This window comes from Lepisosteus platostomus, chromosome 21, assembly GCF_059453375.1.
Source record: "Lepisosteus platostomus isolate fLepPlt1 chromosome 21, fLepPlt1.hap1, whole genome shotgun sequence".
In the NCBI taxonomy this organism is placed as follows: domain Eukaryota; kingdom Metazoa; phylum Chordata; class Actinopteri; order Semionotiformes; family Lepisosteidae; genus Lepisosteus; species Lepisosteus platostomus.
In genome coordinates, this window is record NC_142631.1 from 1,416,096 (window position 1) to 1,429,193 (window position 13,098).

General features: G+C 44.2%; 1 protein-coding gene across 11 annotated transcripts in view; it reads left to right on the forward strand.

Annotated features, from left to right (window-relative positions):
- The window catches only part of LOC148643810 (tenascin-like), a 139,568-nt gene that overhangs the window by 85,592 nt on the left and 40,878 nt on the right, over window positions 1–13,098 (forward strand). For 9 of the 11 annotated variants that reach the window (XM_088614943.1, XM_088614942.1, XM_088614944.1 and 6 more), the window contains one exon: window positions 1,417–1,487. The exons of the other annotated variants lie outside the window; for them this stretch is intronic. The gene's annotated coding sequence lies outside the window, so the exon portion shown is untranslated. The remainder of the gene's footprint in view (window positions 1–1,416; window positions 1,488–13,098) is intronic. 11 annotated transcript variants of the gene reach the window in all.

A 13,098-nucleotide genomic window follows, 5' to 3' on the forward strand; every position in this document is an offset into this window, starting at 1 on the left:
TGTGTGGTCAGTGTGGAAATGGGGACAAGGACACAGGACTCAGGACAGGGCAGACATGCTCTCTTCTCCCTGCTCGCCAGCCGGGCGTCCCGGACTGGGCCACAGCACAGCGGACACGTGCAAAATCTGACAGACCCAAACATGCCTGTAAAATAGACATTTCCTGTTGATGTGCAGCGGCCAGATGCTTGCGTTTGTCCAATTGTTTGATTTATTGTGTTGTATGTTTTTGTTTTATTCTGTTACGGCTGCTGTTTGTTAGTTTAATTGTTTCGTCGTAACTGAAGGCTTTGGCGCTACCCGAGACCATTTAATACCAATAAAGCACAGTTTGAATTAGACAGGGTGAGTGGCCAGTAGGAGAGCAGGAGAGGGGGGACAGAGAGAGAGTCTAGGGGACAGAGATAACATCGGGAGAGAGAAGAGGAGGAAAAGGGAGAGGTGATGCAGCATTGAAGAAAGTCTTTGTCCTGTTGCGGCAGTGTATGAGAGGGACATAAATAAGATCAGGGATTGGGTTTCGAAAAGGTTTTTATAGCTTATGTCACTTCTTTGTTTTTTATTTATTTTGTACAATCCTCAAAACTGGAACCTATCCTCTGTATCTCTGATTACTCAGTGCTTAAATTCTTGTGTGTTCTAAAGAGCAGCCAGCCCATGTACTGTAACTGTGAGTGCAATAAACTAGGGCCCCTGGCAAAAACATAAAAGCAATATATATAAATTAGCAAATATATATTCTTCTAGATACGGGGGAGGCAAGATTTGATTCAGTAACTGTAAATGAAGTGGCTTAGGAGAAAGGGGGCATAAGAGCTCTTTACTCAAATAGAGGGAGGAGAAGAAGAAAATATGGGAAGAGAGATGGGTGGCAGAGGTGTCCAGTGTTTCCTTCAGGCCAGGTCACTCCTTCTTCCACTGGTCAGTGCTTTCATCTCCAGCCTTAAATGGTATGTCAGTGGTGCTTTTTAAAATTCTTGTCTTCCTCCTCTTTCAGGCTGCTCTGCTGAGTGGCTGTTGGCTTAATACTCCAGTGGGCTTGTGCGCTACTCAGCCCAAAGGCATCCCATTTCAAGGAGCCAGCCAAACTGCTTGCACATTGTCAGGAGGGGACTGTATATAAGCAGTAGGTAGGAGCGGGGTTCTGACCACAGCGCGTCTTCAGTCACAGAGAAGGGAATACTCTCTCTCGTGCGCTCGCTCTCTCCCTCTCTCTCCTTCCCACCTCCTCTCCTCTCCAGCTTCGCAGCAGCATCAGAGATACTGCTGCCTCTGCCTGTGTGGCTGGAATAGGGAGGAAAAATTATCAGGAGATCAGAGTATTAAAAAAAAAACAGTAATCACTGTAACTCAATAACGGGAGAGTAACATTTTCTCCCTTTTGTTCTTTTGCTGCTGTATTTGCTGGGTCCTTAGAAAGCTGGCTGTTTCAACTCGCACAGTAGGATTCCTCAGATTTCCGAACTTCCGAATTCTCACCGCAGAAGGTAAGTTCAAATGGATTTTTTCTTTCACTCGCTCGAAAACTCACTGCTGCTTAACTTTATAGCTGTTAATTTTTTGTTGAATCTGTTCCTGTTTGCGTGCCACATCATTTCATGTTTCCATCATAGAGGCACTTCTTATGAAGTTGGAAATGAAGGAAATTATATCACATTATTTGGTGAGCTTCCTAAATGAACATTTTGAATGCCAATACCTCGGTCAAGAATCTGTCATTTTGTTTTGTCTGTTTGCTTCTGAGCGTGTAAGTTAAAATAATGAAAATGTATACATAAATGTGTTCTGGCATGTTATATACTCCCCACATATAAGTGTTGGAATTGATGCCTGAAATGGGAATACACTGGAAACACCTCACAGGTTTAATTGCTTTATGTGCGAGGTAACACAATAAAAATAGTCTAATTTAAAATGAAATATATTGATTTCAAGGGCTTATTTATAAAGTGCTGTTATGTATATATTTGCATATATTTTTCAATAATGTCACAGGCACTTTTCATAAGGTTTTATGAGATCTGCTGTGCTAACTGAATTAGACTGGCTTAGTATGTTAATCTGTATTCCCAGGAGCGTCTTTCTTTGTCTTCAGCCCTTTGGTTTTTATGAGGTTTTGTGCCTCAGAGCTGCATCCTGGCTGGGCTGGAGAGCCTGAAGTCTCTGCCCGTTATGGTTTATGAATTAAGTTGTTAAAATATTTGCTGAATGCAGCAAGGTCCTCGGCTCAGCAGCACTTGAGAAGGAGCTGTGCGGTTATTAAAAACGTTAATTATATCTGCGAGATTGTCCTGCCTATTTGGAGGTGTTGACTAGCAGCGGGAGCACCTGGAAAGTTTAGGCAGTGTGTGCAGCGTGCCGGGGAGTTTCCAGACACCTCGTCTCGGGGATATAACCCGCCACAGTCGCAGGCTTCGCAGCTGCAGATCTAGTGTTGTTTCTGCTTGCTGGGGGTGCCAGGTGTGGTGCCCCAAAGTGCCAGGCGCCTTGTTCTGCAGGCTGGCTGTTGGTGGTTAGCAGGTGGACTCGAACCAGAACAGGGCTGAGGGGCTGACCAGAGCAATCAAATATTGTGGGTGTTAGAGGCAGCATCGCACAAAGACCGCTGCACCTAACCGGGGGAGCAGGAGCGAGGTGGGTCCTGACTCGCGCGCTCGAGTCGGGGAGCGCAAGAAACCACATCACTGGGTCCACGGTCTCCATGACGTCAGGGCTTTTTATTTGACCCCGTTTTTAAAAATATAAAAACCCTGGGCGCAAGGAGGTGAGGAGTAATTTCTGTCTTCATGGTTTCCATTGGGAGATGAATAGTGCTCTCCCTCCTCCAGTTTTCCAACACACTTTCACACCTTGCTGCTTGCTTCTGTGTGCTGTATGTCTGTTTGTACAATGATTAAGGTGCATAATAGAAATCTTTTGAAAATGTACAATAGAACGTAGCTTATGAATCAGAAGTGATCATGAATGTTTTTCCTCACCAGAAATCCAATTAAAAGGCAATGTAATTGATTATTGAATTAGTTCATCTCTTTTTCCCATTAATGTGAGTAAGAACAGTTGGTACATTTGTTTTTTTAGGTCTCTTGTACACTTGTATTATCACTATATATCTATACACATTTCTCAGATTATTTTGCAATATGCACGACTTCACTGTGAATTTGTGACTAATTCCAATTTACTGTTGGTTTTTTTTTTTAAACCGTGCTTTGCTGTAGTCTCAGGTCAGGCTCGGTGTGCGTTTTCTTTTGAACTCAATTGTTCTGCGCTGTAGTGCGTCTGACTGTGTTGCCCAGTGGAAAGAAGAGTGAGACGCAAGGCTGTGTTTAAACAGCTGTTCTCTCAATCATCTAGTGGTTTCAAGGTGACAATGCACTTGGGGAAGGGAGCTTCCTAGTGCAGATGCTCTCCTGCTGAAGGCATCAATTCACAGAACAGCACATTCCTCCAACCTGAATAATGCAGACAGCCTCCGAGCCCATTACCAGTGGAAACGACTCAGAAATAACTCTCTAGAGCTGGGAAATCCCTCAGGAAATCGTCTGGGACGAGGTGATATGCTGGGGAATGAAATGCTGTAACTTTACTGGAAGTGCTTATTGTGAGGCACTTTTGGTCTCTCCTGCTTGTTGCTGGATAACCTCTGGCAACAGCTTCATTAATGTAAAGCTAATGACCTTATATAGCCCCCCGGGGACTGGGCTCAACTGGCAAGAGAAATTACTCTCATTGACACGTCGTTGGTTTCAAATTGGATTACTGTTTGATGGTTTGACGACGGACGTTACCTTACTGACTGTAAAGCCTTTTGGTCTGATAAACGTAGAAAGTGGTGCTGTTCACCAGTGTCTGTCTGGAGATGTGTGGGGCATAGCTGGAATGGCAGGAGAAGGCTTAGGTGAGGGAGGGAGTTATTAAGAAGCATCCCTGAACCCCAATCAGATTGGGAATTACTATATGATACCCATATATACCAGTAGAATTGTGGATTAATAGCTTTTCTAATGAATTGTTAAAATTGATTAAGAGGATTTGTAGATTACAGGTTTTATGCATGTATTTAGTATACTGTATATAGTGCCTGTTTGTATGATGTTGTATTGTACTCTATAGTGTGCAGATCTGGAACATGCTTGCAAAATAATTTTCCTGTAGCTTTTGTGGTGATATGCCAATAAAAAACTAATGAATTAATTCCAGTCTCCTGCGGTATAGAAACATTCTTGTATCTCATAGTAACTGTTTTAATAACATCCTCAATTACCATCACTTGTTTTGTCATTTGACATTAACCTGTCATAACACGATTAGCTATTAATGCACTTCTTTTAAATGGTTACATGAGAAGAGAGGGCCGAGTTTTTTCTTTCCTAACTGTAATTGAAGTTTCCTGATCACAGGGGTTTAAAGGAAGTCAGTTCAGCACATTTAGCACAGTTTGTCTTTTTTTTATTTGAAATGCCCGCTGGGTCATGACATATTGGTAGATAAACTAGAAGTCGGGTATCAGGAAGGACTATTTCTGTGGCTCTTGTTTTTAGAACAAGATCAGAACTCCCCATATGCATCCCTCATGTGAGCACTGTGCTATGAAAACCCCCCCAAAAAAACAGGCTTTATCGCCCTCCTCAGGTACAGGGCCTCACCTGTTCCCAATTACTGCTGCTGCCAGATGTTTGCATTTACCGAATCTGATCACTTTGTCCATTACTGGAAAACAAGTCACCACGCACTTGGGCATCGCGTGGCTGGCTCCTGCTGAAGCCCACTCCTTGATGTCCTCACATCATGTGCAACCTATCCGGCTGTCCCTCACTGCCCTACTGAATGAGTGTATCTTGGCAGTGGTGAGGTCTGTTTTATCACGGTATAACAGTTGGGGTTGAAGTGAGGTGGAGCCAGGTCCTAGATGATCCAGTGAATCCGAGTTTAGTTTCTGGAGAGAATCTTCTATTGTAAGAATGACAGCTTTACAAAAGATCATCACGGTGAATGTTCACATTACTTTGCCCGGTATTACGTCATGCATACACTCACTGTGCTTTACAGTTCTTTACTTTGATCTGTTTTTCTTTGAGATTTTGCCATCCAGTGTTAGGCTGGAAAAAAGGTTTTTTGTCTGTCCCACAAGTAAGTCCATCAAGGTCTGGAAAGCAGTGGCCCACATGGTTCAGAAAATCAATTGCAAAAAAAAAAAATTAATGAGAAAGAAAGCGCTGTATAGAAAGATTAAAAACACGATGCGGTAAAGCTTTCTGCTTGTAAAGAAAGGTTAAAGAGATGTTTGGAAAGTCAATACTTGGATCACACAACAGCATAAATTTGTACTTACCGCGCATATGAAATGTTCTGAATGCTTTCTATTATGTTCCTCGTAAACTATATATATTAAAATTGCAGGAGGTAGGCATTCAAGGTAATGAATGTATTTAGATTGAAAACTGGTTAATGAGTAATAAATTGTAAGGGGTGATGCTCAAAGTGGGGATGATGTAATGGGTAGTGCCACCTGGATCTGTACTAGGGCCACTGCTTTTCCAATTTATACCAATGATACAGGCTCTGGTGTAGGTATTACAGCGGGTGGTGCTTCAATAGGAGGATTAGCAAAATAGTGTGGGAGTGGCAAAAGAAAATTAAAAAAAGGTTTCAACAAAATTCAGGAATTGGCAATTACCTGGCAGCTGATATTTAAAATTGGCAAGTGCAGAGCTTTTCATGCAGGCAGCAAAACATAAATGAGAACTATTTTAGATAAGGAACAGCTGGATGAGATCCTCAGACTAATTAGCTACCAGTAACCAAAAGAGCTAATGACCTTTCGTTGGTCACCTTTCTTCTATCCCCCATCTGGTTTTGTTCCATTTATAGAGCTGGGGCTCTTAAGGCCATGAAAGATGCTGACATCCTGACTGGAGTGAGAAGACTAGAGAGCAGCTCCAAAAACAATAACATAATTTTAGATTGGAAAATTGGAAAAAAGTGAAGCCGTTTCCCAGAAGCTATTCTCTTTTCTGGTTAATGGTTTTTCTATGTTAATGATGAGGAGACGGGAGGCTGGTGCCAGGTTAGTGAACCCGAGGTTAGTGGATGTGGCGGGGCACTGTGGTGACGTTGTCTGCTCGACACATGGCCCCACCAGCAGGGCTTCGCAAATCGCAGAACGTAAAACTCTCAGAGCTAGTGTAACACTACGTTCTTAGCACACACAGGTGTCAGAGTGCGTCTTCTCCGTTTGGGCATGCGACGCACTGCGCCTTCCATGCAGACTAGGTTAACGGATGTCCAGGACAGGCCAAGATTCCTATTCCTGCATCCAGAATGGTCCCTTTCTCTTCTTTTGCATTTGAATGTGGGAAAATTCCCTCCTTCCTACCAGGAACGAGCAGTTGTGGATAAATGCATAAAAATATGCATCTTCGTTAATTTATTAAAAAGCAAGCAGTCAGTTACTGAACTGTCACCCTCAGATCTGCCATTCAGTGTTTTAATGAACTGTTGTCTTTTGTTTGTATTATTTTTAAAGATGCTGTGACTTTCTTCCTCACCAGTTGGTGATAACTTGGCGGTTTCCCTTTGCAGTGAATAGTAGTGAATGCTATCCGTTGTGGTTATTCTACTGTGATCTCCATGAGCCGATCACTGTAAAGATTTAGCCGTGAGCTACAAGAGCAAAGCAAGGCGCCGTCTGGTTGTGCTCGTCCCCGGCTTCACCCCCCCCCGGCGGGATCAGTCTGTCCTCTGTTGTGTGCGAGTTTCTTGCGGTGCAGTGTTGGGTTCCCCCTGCATTCCTGCACCCTGCCTGCACGGCTGCACAGCTCGAAAGCTTGGAATTAGGACCAAGGACAGAGACACCCCTCCGCTGACGTCCACGGGCAGCCAAGGCACTGTCCTTGCCAAGTGCACTTGTCTCTCCTTTGTCTCCTGCACCTTCCGTCCGCACATTTTTATCTGAACATTGCAGGTCTAGTGCAAATCACTTGACGGTGTTCAGCCCCTGAAAATACAATAATTAGGCCTTTTGTGTGCACTTGCTATAGTACCCTGAAGCTTGTCGTTGTTTGAGAAGCCTTCCTGATGGTAATGTACCCACACGGTAGTTAAAGAAATTAATTTGCACAATTTTCCCTTGGCTCTAACGTAAGTCTTGGTTTATGTATACCACACTTTTACCTTGATGGCTTTTGTATAATGCCACGCCTGCCGGCTTTCTTCAAAGCTTTCACTATGTTTTTACTGTTGAACCTGATGGGGTGTCTGTGGTGTATCAGTGGAAATGTTTCAGTGTACGGGCACAAGGACCCCTGAAGCTCAGAAGGGGGGGGCCCTAGCTGTTCTCTCGGCTGAGCCACGGGTGCCCGATCTGGGTCAGAGTGCCATCCTGCTGCGACGCATACCTGCTCCCCTGCCTGCAGCCTGTTCTGCAATGCCATGACAAGCCTCAGCCTCAACCCAAATGTGGCTGAGAAGCTCCTGCTGTTCCACTGCACTTGTGCAATTGCATTTGTATGGGAGGCAGTGAAAAGGGAGGACAGGACAGAGGGGAGCTGGGTGGAAGTGGCGGGGGGGTCTGTGTTAACTGTGAATGTAGCGGCCGGGGCAGGGGTGTGTGTGTGGGGGGGTATACTAACTCAAAACTTCAACAGAGGGGAGCGAAAGGTTGAGCTAATAAAATCTGAGGTCACCAGCCTGACTCTGATCATGTGGATCAGAGGCCTGCCGACGAGTAACAAGCAACAAATGTGGTATCCTTCTTTCATTTGAGGTCTGCGTTAAAACAGGGCATTTCTGCATCTGGAAGTAAAGAAATACAGTAGCCCGTTAACCATATTTATGGGTCACTGCCAGCACTTGGCATTATCAGGAAACTCTCGTCTTAATGAAGAAAACCTCTCTTTCTCTGTCCGTATGAGCATTGAATAAAGACGGATGCAGTGAAAAGCCTCTTTCTTCTTTTCAGCCCTGGGATTTTAGTTATTTTTTTAGGTTTGGAGGCTTTAAGCCCTGAGCTGCTCCCCTTCTGAGCCATAGAAATGTGGCTTCGTCCTCTTGTCGCATACTGCCGGCAGTCACCTCTGCTCGGAGCTTTCACACGCCTCCCTGCTTGTTGGACGAGCGAGGTCTATGATTTCTCCAAGACCCGTAGGTTCATCTGAACTGGCTTCGCCTCTTGATAGCTGTACAGTGTATGTTTCACAGTTCTGACCACATGGCCTCCATTTCAGATTCTGAAAAGCCATTTGTGGATTTCCATTGGGCGGTTCCTAATCCAGGTCCTTATATCCACCTGATCTGGCACTCCTGCTGCCGTTTTAGAAAAGAAAAAAAATACATTGGCACGTTTCTCCTGTGCACGGCAAGTGTGAAGAAGGTTCTGCTCGATATTTATGGTGGTGTCTTTATACTACAACATACTGCACCTCGCCCCGCACTTCCATACTCACCTATCTGTAACTTCTGTTTCCCCCTTTCTTTTCTTTGTCTGTTGCTTTTAGTGTGTATACGATACAGATCTGACCCCTGCAGTCTGTCTGTTGCTCGTGTGTTTATAGTGTCTATAGTGCTCAGGAATTTGAAGCCCTGACAGTACAGTGGTGAGGGGGGCTAGGGGGGTAATCACTTCCAGAACTCCCAGTATTCCAAGGTCCTGTGCTCCTAATTCGAGATGCACGTTGATGATCACTGAAGAAAGGGACGTTAGGAACAGACTGATGAGCAGGAGAGAGCACCACCGTTTTCAGGATACAGATTGGCTCTGTGTTCAGCCACACAACTGCTTGTATCCTCGCTCTCCCAGTCGGGTTACTCTCAGGATATCGGATCATATGTTCCGTTCACTTCTGTAGCATGCTACCGGCTCCATGTCCTCATTTGACCGGCCTGCTAACAGCTCTGTTTCTTTGGCACTTCACAGTAAGATGGAAAAATCGGCTCGAGCACATTCTGGGTTTTCTGATAATCTGCTAAAATCGGTCAAGTTCACGTTTTGCTGGATGTGATTTCAGGATTAACCCCGTCGTCCTCTTGAGTGGAGGGTAAGCAAGCTGGGACACTGGTGCTGAAGTGCTCCCAGCCCCCTTTTGTTTTGTCAGGTGTGCTCCACTGAGAATCACCACCATCCACCTGAAATGATGGAATCTCTGCCCCCCCTCCCCCCCCAGCCCATCCCCCAGGAGCGGTTCAGACATTCCTCCAACCTCTCCGGTTTCTCCAGTGAGAATCCCGGCTGATTCCGAGGCCGGATAAAGCTTTGGTATCCTGACGCCGCCTTGCAGACAGTTGACGTGATGGTAAATTAGAAAAAAAATCAATTCCTGAGCACAGTAATCTGAGCAGGTACAACGCTTACGGTGAATCAGTTCTGTGTCACGCAACACAGCCTCTCATAAGATCCTGGGAACGCACTTCTGGGCACCGTGATTAACAGATATAATGCAAGTCTCAGCAGGTCTTTCTATCTGTCCAGTTCTGACCTTGGTTATTTACTGCAGAACAATATGAAACAGCATAGATATACAGGAAAAAAAGAGGACAGCACTCTAACTAGCAGCCAGCTGCTGATGACTTATATATGTATTAATACATACCAGTGTAAAACTGTTTTTTGTACAGTATGTGTTATTGTGCTCCACAGCACTTTTTTTTAAAAGGCCAGAGATTCACCTTGATGGATGTCACAGCCCGAGAAACAAAATTTCTTTTTTGTTTCTTTTATTTTACAGCGACAGGGCCACGTTTTTTAATCGAGCCCATTCTTTCTGATTGTAGTGTCTGAAAAAAGATTTCCGCCCCCCCATGCGGTCCTGGTCAGAAAGAGAGGAGATGGATTTGTTAGCAACTTCCAAGGTGAAAGGACTCCCCAGTCATTTCTGCTCTGCACTCCAGGGCGACCCAGTTTCAATGGCGTGGCACAGAGGCAGCCCGTTCCGAGTGACCTACAAATCTAGGCAAGCTTGATAATTACTATGAAGGGAGAGGAGGCTCCGTTCCTCTGATATACAGTATACAAGCCAGACTGGTTTTTGTCAAGGACAATTTATTGCTTTTGCTCAACGCGCAGAGCAGCATGCATTCCCAGTTATTTATCTTGGACCTCACAAATCCATGCACTTTCAAGGTTAATATTTACAATTATGTTTTGATGATGGAAAATATTTTTTAACAAGGGTGAAGAGCTTTAAAAGCTATGTCTGCAAAATTAAATGAAGCAGACAATGGTGGGCATGATTCTCCTAAACACCCGGATGTCCAAATCCGTCAGAAGATTTACCTTCTTTTGGGAGAGCGGACGTTTAATTTGTTTTCAAAATATATTGTTTGTTAGATCCAATAGCCACTCCTGTCCCGATGTTTAGACTGGAAACTCACCTGTCAAACTGTTCTTCTGTATGTTCGTTTCAGGCAAATATAAAATGCTCAACATCAATTAATTGAGTTATTTACTGAATGCAAGGAGAAACAGTGTAACTTTCTATCTGGGCTCTGTCGGTGTTGAGTTTTCTGTTAGAACTATGTTCGAATTCTACCATAGTCGCCATGTCATGGTGGCGGATTTAAACATGATCCTGAAAGCAAGGGTAGCTACAAATACCCCCCTCACCTACTCTGGCTCATTTAGATTGTCAGATATGCAGTACCTGTTATATGATGGACATATTGTTCTGAAACGATATGTCACGTGCCTCACACGCAAGATTAACGGTGCAATATCACATGTTGCACATGCAAGATTAATCCGCTCCTTTTTACACCTCGCATGTGCTGCCAGACTGCTGGGCGCTGCGCACGTCCTCTCTGCAGCTCTTAGTTCAGGGCCTGGTTTTCCCCCAGCATGGTGCCTTTCGTACTGAGCACCAACCCTTTTGCTCATAAATATGAAATACACCGAAAAAGGCCTGTCATCAATCATGCAGGAATCCTGCAGAAGCGATTTAAAAGAAGCTTCTGTTTGTAATATGGGAGGGAATGGAAAAGTAGTGGCTGGAAAAGTCATTGTGGGCACAGAGAACTGGAATTCTGCTGTTTCCATTGAAATTTTAGATGTTTGGTATAAGGCTGTACTGGACAGTTAGTGCAGTTAGCATTCAGTAAAAGTTACTGTGGACCGATAGTGCTGTAGATTGTTTACAGTATATCTTTACATGGACATTTCTGCTTGCACACTCTTCAGTGAAGATCAGACACTCTACTGCTCTCACATTAGCAGCACCAGACTGAAACCTACCCAGCCCAACACGCAAGAGCTCTGATCGTTAAAGATAACCAGGGAGAGACGCTTGGCAGAACCTCAAAAGACAATCCCCAAGATCCTCGTGCTCAGTTTTACAGTGCTTGGATATTAACAGAGATTTTCGTGTGGTTTCGTGTCTTTGTGGTTTCTGCATGATCTGCATTGCCAGCCAGCTACCAGCTGTGCAGGTTTCACCTGTGTTTTGATCTTTGACCTCATTCTTCTGAGCTCGCCCAGTCGTACATCCTGCTGTTTTCTAATGAAGTAGAACGCACCCCTCAGTTGTGCTTGAAGACCCTGGAGCATCTGTTTGAATGTCCGCTAAAGCACATCTGCCCAATGAGACTGAAAGCTTCTTCGAATTCTGTCTGCACAGTAACACTATGAGAACTCCAGTGTAGTTAACATTTTTTAATTTGGAGTTTTCTACCCCAGCACATCATGTGTTGAGTGAGCCCTTCTGTCGTGGGTTTTTTTCCTGCTTTTTCCTGTGATAGTGTAATTTAATCTGCTGGCTTTGAAACTGTGGAGGCGAAGTGTGACAGCATGCCTCTGTGTATGTTCCCTAACTCCGCCACGGGAAGTCACATTCCACAGAGATTCAACAGGGGCAGAATCTTCTTCCATCAAATAAGACATTACTGTAGGCTTCATCAAGATTCACCCTGACACGGAAGATATTCTGCATATTGCAGTATAGGGTTCGTCTAAATAAGTATGTGATACTGAAACTTTCTTTTACTGGAGCTCTTGGAGACTGTGAAATGCTACAGTGGGGTACAAAAAGATTTGCAGGAAACAATAAGATTACACAGGATGATAAGCATTTTTGGTGGAGTGTCTGAGTCATTAAAGAAGGACTGATTGTAATTGCTATAATCACCTCTGATACAGTAGTAGGGACAGTTTTATTCCATCAAAGCAACAAGCTAATTTGATCCTACCAGACATGCCTGTAATAACACTAAGCAAGGCCATTGCAATGGGAATTGGATAACCTATCATTAAAACTTTACTGTTATTCAATATGTGCTGCAAACTATTGGGTGCTATTGGTAGGATCCAATTAAACTTGCATTACCCAGCATTATATACCCAGTAAAGACTCGTGGGCGACCTTACAGCAACTATGTGACGGTCAGAGACAGGACCGAGAGCAAATCAGTCATTAGTTGTATTATAAAGAGCTACTTCTCAGATCAAAACCCGTTTATGCTTCTAATTTTGTTGCTACATCCCACCCCTGGTGAAAAGGAGCAAATGTCACAGGATTGTTACTACTGGTTAGTTTTCATCAAAGCAGTGTGTTTTATAGGCATATCATTTCCCCGTGCTGTTTGAACTAGGTTTTATTTCTGGAGAGAGTTAAAGACTCTTGGTTATTGGGTTTGTAGGGAATTAGTTGGCTCCACCTTGGATGGGGGGGTACTAACCCGTCTCAGGGGGCACCCCCCTGCTATGTTGATATCCAGTTGGGTAAACTGGATGGACGGGAGAACCTTGCTCAAGGGGGCAACAGCAGTGTCCTTACCTGGGTTATGAATTTCCTGAGCAGAGCAACTGAGAAACTATATAAAAGAAACACTACATCATTTCATCTAAGTTTGCATATTCAATATTGATGTTTAGGCTTGCAGTAGCACTGTAAATACTTTTTGATCTGCATTCCATATCACTGGTGTGTGATCTCAAATTCAAAAGATGCCGTATGAACTCTCTGGATGTATACAGGGAAGTCGAAGGTTTGTTTTCTTCACAATGAAGGCGTCCGTCTTGCCTGGTGAGGAGCTTGAATGAAAGAGAGAGAGAGAGCCCTCTGTTTGCCATCAGTGCCTCTAGCGCGTTGAGCATAGGAAAGCATCCAACCT